Below are 16,834 nucleotides of genomic sequence, written 5' to 3' on the forward strand. Positions count from 1 at the left end.
GTCCATAGGAATTCACAGCCAAATTCTACCGGAATTTCTACAAAGAACTACAAACAATACTTCTTAAATTGTCAAGAGAAACAGAAAGCATTTTTAAACCCCCTCTATGAAGGCAGTACTACCCTAATAACCAAATTCAGGTAAAGAAACAACAACAGAAAACTACAGGCCAATATCCCTGATGAACAGATGCAAAAATCCTCAATAAAATTCCTGTGTGCTTAATACAGGCATCAAAGATAATTTACCTTGATTAAGTTGGCCTTATCCCAGACAGAAAGGGATGATTCAGCATATGTAAACTAGTAAAGGTAATAAAATCACCCAAAGGGCAAAAATCACATGGTCATTTCAACAGATACAGAAAAGACAGCTAGCAAAGAGCCAACGTGCCTCCATAACAAAAGCCCCAGAAAAGAGCAATGTCTCTTTGAAGCCACTATGCAGTTCCCTTTGCTGCACATCAGGTAAGTGCCAAGCGTCAGTGCTGAGCGCAGCAGTGGTCCTACCGCCACATACTACAGGGAAGGTTAAGCTGCAGTGCACCAACAGCATAGCAGGCCACAAGTATGTGTCCCATGCTGTGCTTATGGACTAGAGCCCCACACCATGGATTCCGTGAGCTCAGGGCCCTTCTGGAAGATCATCACCAGGCCCAGTAACTCCTTAGGACAGCGGAAGGCTGGAAACAAATGGATCAAGGCACTACAACAGAAGGCGCAGAGCTGCTTGAGTTGGTACTGGACACTGAGAGGAAGGAAGCTGAGAGCTGTGACTGGCTGCAGGGCTTTGGGGCTGGTACAGTCCCTGGGAGGGGGAACTGGCTCTGAGATGAGTATCCCTCCTTATTGGCAAGATCAGAGAGGAGTATCTAGAAAGAAACATGAACACCTTCAGTGTGGCACCTTCCCCCACGGTGTTGGACACAGTGGTTGGGTCCTACGGTGCTACCTGTTCAGTGCAACACAGATGAAAACACAGGTGAGACCTATTGTACAGATAATGACATGTGACTGGCTTATCATATGTGCTTCCAAGCCTAACGCTGGCCATACCCACTTATAAACCACCTCCTATTTGCCACTGTAAGTAGGGTAACCACTTACCTGCAAAAAAATGGTACCCTCTTCCTGACAATACTTCTTCATGCCTGGCTTTGCTCCCTGGACCAATTGGAAAGCCAGCAGTATCCCACATTGATAGTGCCTGAGCTCAGCCAGCAGATGCCTCATGACAAGAACATGATGGGTATCTGTGCCTCCCATTGCTTTGTACTGCTGTGGTTCTAACTGACAACGCTACCGTGTTCAGGTACCATGTGTACACGTAGGAGGTGCAACAGATGCTTAACATCCAAACCTGAACAGCAGTGACACAGTGCAGTGGGTCCCCAATACTGTGAAACAGCTGTCTGAAACATTACACCGCATGGACTAAATATGTCTCTACCTTCCCTGGCAACTGCACCACCATCAAGGAACTGTTCTAAGGCATCTCAGAGAAGTTCACAGCAAATGTTCTGGTGCAAGGGCTTCATGCACTGATGGATAAAGACACAGAAGGGGTGGTGTTGTCCGAGGTACCAGGATACAAGGCAGAGGAGGAAGTAGCCTAGAGCTGTCTTAGCAGCTAAAACATGGGAGCACCGTGAACTCTATTCACGCAAGAGCTCGTCTGCTAGTCACGTCCAATGTTCATTTGCTGCCCTATTCCAACATCGCTTGTATAAATTCAACCATCAAACCAATTTCATGGTGTGAAGCCAAGTCCCAGAGAAGGCAGAACTTCAGGAATCTTCACCATATAAAAAATAAAGTCTATAAATGACAGGCCCACAGCCAACATCATCATAAAGAAAGAAACTTCAAACAGTCCCATTACAATTAAGGCTCGGAGAGAACCGCCCACTATCCACACTCCTTTTTGATAGAGTGAGTACCCAGCACATGAACTGAAGCAACAAGGCAAGAGAACAAAATCAATGAGAAACAAACAGGAAAGAAGTCAATCAACTCTATTTCCAGATGATAGAAAAGACACTCACATAAGAGATCCTAAAATTTCAACAGAAAACTTCTAGAAACGTCAAACACTTTTAGCAAATCTGTAAGAAACAAAAACCAACTTAGAAAAACCAGTAGTCTTCAATACACCAACAGCAGACAAACTGGAGAGCATCGTGGCACACTCCCATTCAGAACATTCAGACACATGATGGCACAAAGTATAAGTTATGGAACAGGTTTCGTCACCACTTGGCAATGTGTATAAACAGATCGGACTTGCCTTTCTCACAGCTCAGAAAGTTTTCTGGATGCCATCAAGGTTGTGTATTATCATATACTCCTAACTATTCAAATTAGAATAATTGGGTTTTATTTGAAGTCACAAAACTCAATGTATAATAACTCACACATATTCTTTCACAAACTGTATGGTCTTTATCTCACCTGGAAAGTATTCAGGAAGTCTTTACAAATAATGAAATTTCATTTTCAAAGCCTGTGACGAGTCCTATAAAGAGCGCAATTCAGCAAGATTAATGGTATGAGTAACTTTATTTTAGCATTAAGTAGTGCATTTTCTTGGAAGTTTATGCTAAGTTATCTATACATTACTCATTTTAAAGCAAATATACAAATAAACATCATCAGTACTTAAGGCAGAAAGAAAAAAGGAAACAAAGTATTACCTTGTACTTGAAAAATTGAATAGCCACTTTTGAAAACGTATGCACATAATTAAATTAATTTTTGTATATATTAAAATATATGTGAAGATTTGTATATGCTTGGCCCAGGGAGTAGCAGTAATATAAGGTGTGGCCCAGCATAGACTTTGTCCTTCAGTTCACTCTCATAAAGAGCATTTTGATAAAGTGTAGCAAGCTTAAAAAAGAAAAAATACAAAATGTTCGGTTCAAGTGTTAAAGGGGCACCAGGAAGTAGAAAGGACCTGAATCTTGAGTTCAAGGAGATAAGCAGATTAAGGGAGTGGTAACTTCAAGGCAGATCCCACCCTGCTAAGCTTATTGTTTATGTTTACAAAGGCAAGTTGATCTCTGAGTTCAAGGCCAGCTTGGGACAGAACAAGTCTTAGGTGAAGAGAAGCTAAGTCCAGGCACGGTGGTGCATGCCTTTAATCCCAGCATTCAGGAGATAGAGCCATGCGGATCTGAGTTCAAGGGCAATCTACAGAGCAAGCTTCAGGGCAGCCAAGCTTAGGCAGTGAATGAATTGGAAAACAGAAAGCTGGTGATAATGTAATAGAACAAGGGGGCCATGTTTCAGCCACAGCAAGCAGCAGAACTTGGCAGCTTCACCCATGTGGCTCTGGCTTTAGAGTCCAGAATAGAAGGGAATGCTGGGCTGGTTAGCTGAAGCTAAGAAATTGTCAGTGATTAAGAAGAGACCAGCATCTCTGAGATGAAATCTTCTGGGAAGTGTTTTCTAAGAGCACAAAGAAGCTGTGCTCCAGAGACAGTCAAGGTTGTACCTCATGCTGCAGCTGTACTTGGTAATGGGTAAGAATCACTCAAGTGGTACTGGTTTTGAAGGCATGAAGGAGTCATGGTGAGCAGCTGAGGCTTGGCACTATAGGAAGCCAAAAAAAGCCATTGGTGAAGGTGCAGCCTCAGCTGTAGTTGATGGCCCAGGACCGAAGGGGTCATGCAAAGAATTTGAGGCTTGGCACCATGAAGAGAGCCTATAAGAGGCAACTGGTAAAGTCTAGTTGCAGCAACAAATTAGAGATGCCAGTACCACAGGCATCTAATCACCTAGAACAACAGCAGCAGCAGCAGCAATGAAATGGGAGTCAACCAGAGCCTAGAGTGCTATAGAGGGCACAGCTGGAGATGGGACCCAAGCCCTTTTGAGAAGTCCCAGAAAATCATATATGGATTCCAAACATTGGAATAAGAAGCTGTAATACTGAGGTTGCATTGGATGTTCGAGATGCTAGAGCCATGAGATATTTGCTGAGGAAAGCTGCTGCTATCAGGAGTGGAACCACCCAAAAAGAAATGTGCTGCAGTCAACAAAACAGGAAGGAGTCTGAAGAGCACTTTGACATCAGACATGGAGATGCAGAATCTGAAATTTGCCCAGCTGTTTTTTGGACTTGCTTTGCTCCAGTACTTAACTCTGACGTTTTCCAATGGTAGTGTATAGTCTGTTATTTTGAAGGTATATAATCTGCTTTTTTATGTTGATTTTATAGGGGATTTTAATATCTAATTATGATTTCATGAGCTGTTAGAACATAACAAAATGCTCAGCAGAAACTAAGCACGCAAAGGGGTGACATATTCCAGCTCCATGGGAACAAGGAACTCCCCCACCCCAGACTCTATGGATCTGTGTGTCCTTTACCATGGTCCAGAATGGTCAATACTTTCCTGAACTCTTAGTCATTCTAACAAATTTTTCCACCAAATCAACTAAGCAACCAATCAACTAAACTATGTGGGCTCACAGAGACTGAGGCAGCAAGCACAGGCCCTGCCTGGGTCTGGAACTGGCCCTCTGTGAATGTTACAGCCCTTAACTTGATGGGTTTTGTGAGCTAAGAGTAAGAGAGGTGTGTCTAACTCTTCCTCCTTTGCGGTTGCCTGGTCCAGCCTTGAAGAGGACTTCGGCCTTGCCTTACTATATCTTGTTTTGTCCTGTTTCACTGATGTCTCTAGAGAGCCTGATCTAGGGGAGGGGGATGTGAGGGCGGGGACTGAGAGGAGTGGAGAGAAGGGAAAGGGGAAATTGTGGTTAGGATGTATTGTTTGAAAAAAGCAATTTGGGGTTGGGGATTTAGCTCAGTGGTAGAGCGCTTGCCTAGGAAGCGCAAGGCCCTGGGTTCGGTCCCCAGCTCCAAAAAAAAGAACCAAAAAAGAAAAAAAGAAAAAAGAAAAAAGCAATTTACTTTCTTATTCCATAAAAACTTTTTTCATTAACCTTTTACCATACAAAATTTATTCAAATTACTTCCATTTAAAGTGGAAAGACAACAGCAAGAACAAGTCACCTTGTAACAAATCTATTTACAAACTCCACCATAAAAGCTGCTTTTGAGCCTATTTTACATTCCCACACCCTGCCAGCTGCCACCAAGATTTTCAGCATGGTGTCTTCCTTCGGATCCCTTCTTTTACAACACAACTTGTCATACACACACTTGGATGCTGACTTGTTTTTCTTAAAGCTAATAAGGCATAAGAGCACAACTCAATGGTGCTGGGGACCTGCGTTCTCAGGACCTGAAGTAACAAAACCACTATACTACTCACCTACTTTGTGGGCCACATACTGTGAGCACAGAAAGTGCCTAATACACAGTAAGGGTGTCTTATCTGTGTGTCTTAAACCCATTAACTGTAAGTCTGACTGTGCATAAAAGAACCATTGAGGACCCACTAATATTCCTTTCATTTTTAAGAACAATAAATACAGTATTTTATTACATAATTTGTAATTACAAATACTGGGAGGATGGAGGGAGGGGAAACTATGGTAGGGCTGTATTGTATGAGAGAAGAAGCTAAAAGAATGTCAAAATTCAGAGAAAAAACAAAATCAAAAGCCAAACCAAACAAAAACAAAACAAAATTAAAAAAAAAAAAACACACCTCAAGAGGAGACTGTAGGAGTTCTTAACTTTGGAAGGGTGGACTCTAAACCATAGGTAACTCTGAAGACACACCCTTAGCCTGTGGAGCCTACTGCTAGGTAGGCAGTATCAGAATTAAACCAAACTAGAAGACATTGATTCAGTGCTGGACAACTACAGACTAAAAGCTAGTTGAAACGACCTTATGCTTTCAGCAACAGCAGCAGATGTCAAGAGGATTAATAAAACTCTGAATTAAAGAGATGTAGTATTATATAGCTGTGGTCTCAAGTAAAATGGAAGATTTAGCTGGAGGTTGGCTTGAGGCAAGAGTTCAAAACTTTCTTTAATGAAATAATGAAGCCTTTTTCTCAAAAATAAAATAAGTCAGCGTGGCAGTGCATCTCATGCACTTAGTACTCAGGAGGCTGAGGCTGGAGGTCACCTCAAGTGAAAGACCAACCTGAGCTACACAGTAAGTATACACAAGCGCGCGCGGGGGGGGGGTGGGGGGGAGGCTGGGGATTTAGCTCAGTGGTAGAGTGCTCGCCTACCAAGCGCAAGGCCCTGGGTTCGGTCCCCAGCTCCGGAAAAAAAAAATATACACAAGCAAGATATGCCTAGGTACATAAGAATACTCTATTTCAGTGGGGGAGGGGAGAAAAAAGAGCCAGGCATGTTGGCTTTAGTCCCAGCACTTGGGAGACAGAAGCAAGTGGATCTCTGTGCTCAAGGGCAGCCTGGTCTATGGAATTCCAGGACAGCCAAGGCTCCCCCCCCCTCCTCCCTCGCTCCCTCGCTCCCTCTCTCTCTCTCTCTCTCTCTCTCTCTCTCTCTCTCTCTCTCACACACACACACACACACACACACACACACACACACAAAATATAGAAAATTTAGAGTTAATGCCTATAATCTGTATAGTTTTAAGAGTTGACATCCATAGCAAATAAGTATATTGACAGCACAGTATTAGTTATTAAAGCACCCTTCTGTAATCTGTAATATCAGTAAAATGGAAAATATCTACAATATAATGTAACAAATTATGCCTTATTTAACTAAAAAGTTATTTAACCTACACAGCTTTTAGGGAGGAATAAAAAAATGATTAGATTCATTTCAGTAAAAAGTAATTTTAGAAGTCATTTAATCTAGATCTGGTCTTGGAAGTAAAATCCTGTAGTCCCTATTACTTAGGAAGCTAAGTCAGTAATATCATGAGTTCAAGGCTAACCTATTAAAGGGCAGCTAAGAACACTGTCTTGGAGAGTTTTACTGCTGTGAACAGACACCATGACCAACGTGAGTTTTATAAAGGTCAACATTTAATTGGGGCTGGCTTACAGGTTCAGAGGTTTAGTCCATTATCATCAAGGCAGGAGCATGGCAGCATCCAGGCAGGCATGGTGCAGCAGAGATGAGAGGCCTACATCTTCATCTGAAGGCTGCTAGGAGAAGACTAGCTTCCAGGCAGCTAGGGTGAGGGTTTTAAAGCCCATGCCCACAGTGACACAGCTACTCTAATAAGGCTGCACCTCCAAATAGTGCCACTCCACTCCCTGGGCTGCGCATGTTCAAACCACCACAAAGACCCTGTCTCAAATTTTAAAACAGGAAGTGGGCTGGAGACACAGTTTTGTCTTGCCTAGCATATCCAACACCCTGGGTTTAATCTCCATCACTCACTACTGGAAAGGACATTTAATTCTGTTTTATGGTGTTGTCATCAGGGGGTACTGTGATATGCAGTTACATGTAACAGGTAAACAGCCACAACATGCTGCCCATTCCCTCTGCAGCGTTCAAATGATTCTTCTGGCATTTTTGCTATAAAAAATATATATCTTCTGGTAACTTAGCTCAATTGTAAGTTGATGGAGTTACAAAGTAATCTTTACTTACAAAACATCAATGTAGGGGTTGGGGATTTAGCTCGGCGGTAGAGCACTGGGTTCCGTCCCCAGCTCCGAAAAAAAGAAAAAAGAGAAAAAACATCAGTGTATTCCCCTTAAGTCTAAGAGGCAAGTGCTTCTTCCACAATGTGCAGCTACCATTGCACTTTGTCAGCTGAAGTGGGAATTTCTAGTTTCCTTGCAGACTATGTTATGCCATGTGATGTTTCCTGGAGCAGAGGCTTGAGAGGACATAATGTTTGGAAATAGTGTAACACAACAGAGTGGACAGCGCTCTGCACTGATCCGTCCTGCTGGGGACACTCTGGCATTGGCTGATTTTTGCTTATCATGACTTCATAAAGAGATGTGCACCAAAGAACTTCGGGAGACTATTTCCTGCCACTTCAATGGACTCCTGTCAATAGGCAGAGCCTTGAAGTTTCTTCCGGATTCAGTGGCTGCTGCTAATTCAGGTGGACTGGACTGCTGACAATGAAGACTGGAATCACCCCAAAGAACTACTTGTAAACAGGTCCATATCCCCCTTGCCCTATTAGCCATCTTCCTCCCCTACCTCTGGCCAGTAGGCTATAAGGGAGGGCGAAGCATTTAAGAACCCTTACTAAAGTAGGTTTCGAAAACTAAGCCTACAGTAGGTTATGCTCCCTTACTTTTACTAAGAAAATTCAAACCAAAGCAGTTTAGACAGTAAGAAAGTTTTCACAGAAAGAAAACCTACTAAGAGAAAGAGCAGGTCCAAGATTACTTTTTTAAAACCCTGTTATCATTACCTGGTGCCTCCATCATTCAGGAGTGAAACAAATGGGCTTTTTACTCAGGTTTAACAATAACCAGGAGACAGTCACCTCCTTATGTGGATCTCTTTCAGGAACAAGGAAAACTTTCCCAGAAACATTAAACCCAGCTCCAGTCAATAGACTTTTATTTTCTGGACATGTCATCAGTCAAAAATACACCATGAACAGAATCACTCTGCCATGACTGGGGGGGTGGGGGTGGGGGTACTTTGGTGGTATAGTGCATGCATATATGTGGGATCCTGCAGTTTTTAAAAGAAAAGTTCAGAGGTAATGATACATCCAAGATACAAAAGATACAGTGTATGCTTGTTTCAACAGCAGTCACACATAGAATCCTGGTGGGGCTTGCTAGGAAACCTAAATGAGATCACCAGTGGCTTGCTGAGGGGCACTTGGCAAGGCCAAGTAGTAGTCTACCTACAGCATTCACAAAGGGGAGAAGCTCGACTGTGAACCAAGTCCATAGCTTTAAAGGGGTTTGGCTGAAGAAAGTATACATTGTACTCTATGTGGTAGGTAGAGCTTCCACTTGAGGAAAGAGGAATGGCCTCATCTAAGCTCATATACAATCAGGCCTCAAGCCTAGGCCATTGCTATTTTCAATTAAAACATCAAGGGGCTAAAGAAAGGGCTAAATGGCTAAGAGACTGTGCTGTTCTTTTATAGGACCCAAGTTCAGTTCACAGTGTCCACACTGGAAGGCTCACAACCAATGTGAATCCGGTTCCAGGAGAATCTGTGTGTCTGGCGCCACAGGCACCTGTATCGTGTGTTTATCCCTTCATGTGTACATTATTTTCAATGCTGCTAACTGGACTCAAGTGAAAACTTTAGGGTTCTTTGGAAAGTCAGTTCTGTTGGACAGTGTTTTACTGGGACAAACACGTGAAAGAGTGTTCCTGAAGCAGACACAGGTCAAAGGTTAAGGCAGACTTGTGAAGGAGCATTTCCTGAAGCAGACATACAGTGAAAGGATGTTCTGCTAAAGCAAGCATGTGAAAGGACACATGATGAAGGATTCTTCACTAATGACACACATGTATTGGTCTGCCTTACACTGAATAGCTGAGCTCCTTTTGTCTGGACTCCATTGAGAGTAACACACCAAAAACTTCTGGTGGTGTGCCTTGGCTTCTTGCTGCTTCAGTGATGGAGGCTGGGCTAGGCTTACTTATAGTTACCTGTACAACCCTTGCTGGTCTCCCATCTTCACAGATTTATGATTCACTGAGAGAGACATAGCTGAGAACTTTTTCCAGTGTTCCTGTTGGCCCTGGTCCCTCATGCTGACTTGTGCCAAGGCTGAGGCCTGGCTAGGTCGTGCCACTGCTGCTGCTAATCCAACTCTATATATCCATAAAGTGTTTTTGCACATGGACTGAGCTGCCACTATTGACCTATGAACTGAACTGCCAATTCCCAGACAACACAGATGGGAGTTACTTCAAAGAACAGGTCCACTTCCCCTGTATCTACTTTCCCACTACCTCTGGTGCATCATATACAAGATGGGGCAGTTCAAAACACAGCATATATAAAAGGGAGGTTAAAGTGTTTATGAACCATCATTAAAGTAACCTTTAACAAAATTAAAGTTACACTGCACTGAGATTCTTGATTCTCAGCTTCAACACTCTATGGTACGGGCTCCTCTCCCTTGCCAGGTCTCCTAGTTTTCTATCCTGTCTCCTCCCTTCATAAAGACTGGAAGAAAATGAGTCAAAACAAACAAACAAACAAACAGAAACAACCTACACTTACTACCAAATACATCTCTTAAATGAAATACTGGTGCTCTATACCTAGAGTATTATGGATATTTTATTTATGGGATGTTTACATCTTAGCAGGGAACACATTTGGCTTAATGAAGAAATGTATTACTTCCTGCTGCTACGGTGCTGTTTTGTACAGTACATATGGACCTCAGGTGTGGGCACTCCTTGTGCCTCGGCCTTCCCAGTGCCTGCACTTCAGGTTTACGGCACCTGCCCAGCCCTAAGACTTTTATGGTATAAACTATCTCTAGTTTTCTTCCCCCTCATGAATTTACAATTACTAACCAAAAACAAGTTACACTTCTAATCTTTTAGTAGTAAAGTGGAAAGAACAGGCTTTACTAATCAAATGATGCCTTAATTTTCTAAAGTGGATTTTCAGTTTTAAATGAGATAATTTTAACACTCAAGTGGTTGGAGAAAATTATATTATGCTGTGTTTTGAACTGCCCCATTTTGTATATGGTGCAGCTTAGTTCTTCCTTAAGTTCCTTTACTACATAGCTGTACCGTTAAAACCCATGTATCACACCTTAATCCCAGCACTTGGGGCAGAAGCAGGCAAATTTCTGTGAGTTTTGGTCTACATAACAAGTTTCAGAACAGCCAAAGGTATACACTGAGTCCCTGCTTCAAAAAAGGAAAACCAGGCCCTGGGTTCGGTCCCCAGCTCCGAAAAAAAAATTAAAAAAAGAAAAAAAAGGAAAACCGGGGCTGGGGATTTAGCTCAGTGGTAGAGCGCTTACCTAGGAAGCGCAAGGCCCTGGGTTCGGTCCCCAGCTCCGGAAAAAAAAAAAAAAAAAAGGAAAACCAACAGCAAAAATCACTTATTTTATGTCTTTTTAAAAAATGTTTAAAGTTGTACATGGTGGTGTTCATCTTTAATTCCAACAATCAGATATCTGTTTCATTAAAAGTTGGCATTTCTGGCTTTTCTGTTTTAAGAATGTGGGAGGTTTGGCTTTGGGCCCACACTGCATGCTAACTGATAGTGTGGAGGGAGGACTGCAAGTCCTCCCCTGAGACAAGGCTCGACTTTGAGTACCATACATTGTATATAGTTCTTTAAAAGGCAAACTCAACCCCTCAAAGAGTCTGTCTGCCCCAGAGCGTATATTATGGGGTCAACCTGAAACAGGACTAATACAAGCAAAAAGGATATGGGACCAAACTCCACCTAGAACTCAATGTTTCTTAACCACCTTTCATTACTTCTACTAGAAGACTTGTCCTTTCACCTAACTGTACACCATGCTCAGTTAAATTTGATACCAATCTCCTGTACCCGCTTATGGCCATAAGGCACAGGAACAGCTGAGGTCTTTGTCACTAAGAGCTTGTGTGTACCCCTCTGTAAAGTTTGCCTGCCGACTTTACATTGGCAAGGATTAAAACACGTACTTCCTGAGGAGGACATTACAGGCTAAGTTTCCACAGCTTCCTTTAGTTATCTGCAGAATCACTAAGAATTAAAACCACAGCTGTCTCATTTGACAAGTCAAATGGAATGTCAGAAACAACTCATATTCCAGTTTACATCTGAGCACAAGTTCCCAAATGTTTTTATTTCAAGATTAGTCTCTTAACATTACAAGGGATCTGGGACCTTCTTTTATATGGATTATGATGATTGATAGTCACTCAAAATGAACATTAGTTTTTAAATGGTCCATCTACAAGTTAAAATAAACTGACTACAGAACTGTAAGTAGTTATTTTTAACTAAAGATATGCTTTAGTAAAACAATGCAGAGTAAAACCACATGGCTCTCAGATCTCCAATGACTTACAGAGCGTACTGACATTGGTTTCCTAACTACGATCAAGGAATCTTTCAAAACTGCCACTGTGCACAAATGAAAAATGAACAGAATCTTACACCTCTGACTTTTACCCTCAAGCTTTTGATAATGTTATTAAAATTTATTTTGCTAGATGTGGTGGCATATGACTGTAATCCCAACGCCTGAGAGGTTCAAGGAGTTTGAGAGTACTCCAGACCACATGGTAAGCCGTATTTCAGAAATACCCAGAAAAATTATGTAATAGTTTTATATGGAGTGGTACAGTAGATATATTTAGAACTTCTACTTATAGCCCTCATTAGAAGTGTAATAATTTCCACAGGCCTACAGTAAATAGGAAAACTGGAATAAACCAAAGACATTAGGAATATAGATCAATGGTAGAACGTGTTTGTCATGTACAAAGACCCGTGTTCAAACACCAATAGTGACCACCCCTATAAAACAAACCGTGAAAACAAAAACAACTGTAAAAATCATAGGTGGTGGTATGAATGAGAATGTCCCACACAGACTCAGTTGTTTGATGTGTAGTCAGTCATCAGGAAGTGGTGATATCTAAGTAGATGAGGAGTTATAGCCTTGGGGGAAATGGGAGCTTTGAGGTTTCAAAAATCCATGCATGCTCTCTCCTCCCGCGGCCTGTGGATCAAGATACAGAGCTCTCAGCTACTTCTCCAGCACAATGTCTGCCTGTGTGCTGTCATGTCCTTACAATGATAGTGGACTCCTAAGTCTCTGAAACTGTAAGCCAGCCCCAGTTAAATGTCTTACTCACTTAATGTGTCTCACAGCAATACAGTGACTAAGACAGCATATGTAATATTAACACTCCAAGAAAAAAAGTGACTTTCAGGAAATTTTATGTCTAAAAATTGGGGGCTGACAAGAGGGCTCATTGGGTAAAGGTGCTTGCTAACAAGTCTGACAACCTGAGTTTGATCACTAGAACCCGAAGATAAAAGGAGAAGAACAGATCCGACAAGCTGTCCTCTGACCAGTGCACATGTGTCACACACATGCGTCCCCCCACAAGGAATAGACAGATAGAAGGACGGAAACAATATGATAAAAGCAAAAAATGAAATTACTATGGTGATACATTCTTGTCAAGCCAACATTTGGGACACAAAAGTAGAGGCAGGAGGACTAAGACCAGCTTGGGTTATAAAGATCCTATTTCAAAAAACAAAATTAAACAGAAAGTGCTTAGTGTAAAATTACCAAAGGACTCAAGAATTGGGAGCCCTAGGTGCCCACAGAATTAAGGGTGAAGAAGAGTTGACAATGAGAGAAATTTGGAAACTTTTCTTATTAGCCAAGTCTCCCTTAATTTGTTCCTTATCCTCTACAATGAAGAGACGCAGGCTAGACAGTATTCATGCCCCTCCCCAGCACAGTCTAAAAGGAGTGTGGACAAGACTGAAAGGAAGTGCCTCTTATTTTCCCAGTATTAAGTCAATGGTGCACAGCAAGAAGGACAGTTCTAGTCTCACTGCAGAACCTTTCATTGTTGATTGAGTGCTTTCCTGGGCTCACAGAGACTTTAATGGGAACCGGACCACTGGGTCCTATTTTAGTAAAAATTACAACAAACAAACAAACAAACAAACAACCTACAGCCAGGCTTGGAGCTTGAAATAAGCTTTTTAGCATTGTATGTTTAAGTGAGGACACCTAAGGGCCACTTGACATTTAAGAAAAGCATAACACGAGGAATTCAAACAAGATGGTAAAGTGACTGAGAGGGAAGCAGAGATACGTGCTGCAAGGGGAAATAAAAATACAAGAAACTGTACTATCAAACGGGTGTAAATCAATTTTATTTTTGAACAAAAAATATCACATAACAAAGAAATATTTGTAGGGAAAAACTAGTAAAAATGAAATCCCAACAAGAAGAATTAGAAAATGAATTGAGAGGGATCATCCGGTTACCACGTGGCCCGGGCAGGCTGCAGACACCCAGAGGCATGCCCACCCCCAGGCAACACAGAGTGGGAGGAGGAAGACATCTAGAGTGCAGTCCGATGCCCACAGAGCTACACCTAGGGGCACACTTGCCAGCTCTCACACCCAGACACACACTAGCCCAAAGCCCACCCAAAGCAGGAGCGACCACCATGTGCAACTATGTGGTGGAGAGGTAAGAGAGAAAGAGGAGCAGAACGGTTTGAGTATCATGAAGAGAGATGGAACTGGACACAAGAATGGAGAAGAAAAGTTTGTTGTAAGTAGTCGGCCCTGCCAACTGAGGCCATGGTAAAGTCCCATGCTACTATTGCAGGATGTCATGGCCATGCAGCAGCAGGAGTCTATGCCAATGTCCGTGGCTCTAGTACACTAGAGACTGTGGAGACATCCCTGGTCTGAGCTGCTGCCTGGGAACACATAGATTTCCAAGGGCTATGATCATTGACCCCGCCCTTCACCAGCTGCGGCACTCAGAATAATAAACCCTGCACCTCACCAGGGAGCAGGGGAGCTGGCTCTGGTGGCATGAGCATGGGTGAGCCAGCCCAGGGCTGCAGCCTTGGGTAAGTTAACCAGGGCAGTGCTGGAGAGCTCACCCTGGTGGTACAAATACAGGCGATCTGGCTGGCTCACCAACTCAGCTAACACCCTACTACCCAGGACAGGATCCACTGCTTGTACAGTTGCCTACCCCTTTCCCTTTATTTCTGGAGCATCTCTCACAGTTCCCCAAGGCATTGTTCACAATGCAACATCCTTTGACTGTGTTCCAACAATTAACACAAAGAATACTTCTATCTACAAAGAATAATTTTAAATGCAAGTGTAAGTCATAGATGGAAGAAAGCATAATAGAAATCGGAGTACCCCTAGATCCAAACTGTAACTGTCTGGGTGTGTAGGAAGACAAAACTAGAGTCACGTGCGCTCCTCCTACCAACTATCAGACTACTGACATAATGCACCCCACAAAACTGGAACTTCTTATGCTCTGAGAAGGAAATGCCCAGCGTCCTGCTACAAAACAGAAAGAGAAGCCTGTCTGTTGGACAGATGTCCATATCGCTTTGAGAACTTGTAAGACCACTACGATGGAGAAGATCACACCTTAGCCTACTTATATATATCCTTTCTCTCTATTTAAATCTAAACCTGTGTCTTGAAGAAGGACTTGGGAGCATGACTGATTTCTTTGTTGTTCTTTCCAATGTAGACACAGTAAATAAATTTTCTTCCTCTCTTCAACCATTATTTGTCTAACCAGGCCTATAGGATGGGTAGCCACCCCTCGATTGTTAAAGAGATATCAAAGCTCAGGCTCTGACCCTATCTATCAACTCTGGTCTCAAAAGTTATGACAGGGGCTGGGGATTTAGCTCAGTGGTAGAGCGCTTACCTAGGAAGCGCAAGGCCCTGGGTTCGGTCCCCAGCTCCAAAAAAAAGAACCAAAAAAAAAAAAAAAAAAAAAAAAGTTATGACAGCACAATCACAACTTCAGAGTCTGTCAGCCTTAGATTAAGCATCTTTAGAGAGGAACACAGATGTGGTGCTTATACTATCGTGTCTGCTAGTTTTTAGATTCGCTTTTTAAAATTTCATTGTATGTACTTTATGTATGCTTCAGGTATGCAAGTGCACACAGAGGCCAGAAGTAGGTAGCAGACCTGGAACTGGAATTATATGCAACTGTGATCTACTTGGAAGCTAGGATCCAAAATCAGGTCCTTCTAAAAAAACAGCAAGCACGCTTCCCCACTGAGCCAGCTCAGCAGACTCATATATTAAAGACAACAATAAAGTTCTTTCAATACAATATAAGCATCACATAAACTTCTTACTTATGTGTTGCTTCTTCTGGGGGTGCAGTAGGGGGTGAGATATGCTCTCACATAGCCACAGTTAACCCGATTCTCCTGCTTCTGTCTTCCAGAGTGCTGAGATTGCAAACTGAGCAAGCAAGCCCAGTTCTTTCTCTTTTTATGGAGAGAAGTTGGATAAAAGATAAAAATCTGTGCACTGGCTGGTTTTGTGTGTCAACTTGACACAAGCTTGAGTTATCACAGAGAAAGGAGCATCCCTTGAGGAAATGCCTCCATAAGATCAAGCTATAAGGCATTTTCTCAATTAGTGATCAAAGGGGGAGGATCCATTGTGGGTGCGGCCATCCCTGGGCTGGTAGTCCTTGGTTCTGTAAGACAGCAAGCTGAGCAAGCCAGTAAGTAATATCCCTCCATGGCCTCTGCATCAGCTCCTGCTTCCTGACCTGCTTGAGTTCCAGTCCTGACTTCCTTCGGTGATGACCAGCAATGTGGAAGGGTAAGCTGAATAAAACCCTTTCTTCCCCAACTTGCTTCTTGGCCATGGTGTTTGTGCAGGGATGGAAACCCTGACTGAGGCAATCTAGGTCCTATAGAGTTGAGATCATAGATGTACACAACAGCCCATACACTAACTACTTACCTCACTTCATTATGAATGTTACTGACCATACATACTTAGAGTCTAACTTCCTTTAATATCCCACAGATATGATATCCCACGGAAAGCAATTTAAGGGAAGAAAAATTATTTTGGACCACAGTTTGGGAGTAGTTGATCATAGTGGAAAAAGGGATGGTAGCAGGAACTGAAGGCAGCTAGCCTCTAGCAACTATAGTACGTCTACCAGAACACAGAAGAGAGAGGAGCGCTCACTTTCTCTTCTTTATACAGCCCACAACACAAGCCTACCCGTGACTGCTCACAACAACAAACGTTATCAAGATAATACTATCATAGCATGCCCAGAAGATAACCAAAATAATTGCTCCCAAACACGTCCCAAACGTGTCTCCTAGAGGATTCCTGAACCTATCAAGCTGACCATTAGCCATAAGCATCACACTGTGGAGGGCCATTAGAATGGCCCTCATGTTTTAATGCTTGGTACCCAGTTTAGTGGGAACTACTTGGAAAGG

At 42.6% G+C, this 16,834-nt stretch overlaps 1 protein-coding gene across 3 annotated transcripts in view; it reads right to left on the minus strand.

The window, feature by feature from the left end:
• Nucleotides 1–16,834, minus strand: part of Zfp292 (zinc finger protein 292) — an 80,281-nt gene that overhangs the window by 39,014 nt on the left and 24,433 nt on the right. Inside the window, exon 2 of one of the 3 annotated variants that reach the window (XM_039110672.2) lies at nt 2,451–2,514. The exons of the other annotated variants lie outside the window; for them this stretch is intronic. The gene's annotated coding sequence lies outside the window, so the exon portion shown is untranslated. The remainder of the gene's footprint in view (nt 1–2,450; nt 2,515–16,834) is intronic. 3 annotated transcript variants of the gene reach the window in all.

Source organism: Rattus norvegicus, chromosome 5, assembly GCF_036323735.1.
Source record: "Rattus norvegicus strain BN/NHsdMcwi chromosome 5, GRCr8, whole genome shotgun sequence".
In the NCBI taxonomy this organism is placed as follows: domain Eukaryota; kingdom Metazoa; phylum Chordata; class Mammalia; order Rodentia; family Muridae; genus Rattus; species Rattus norvegicus.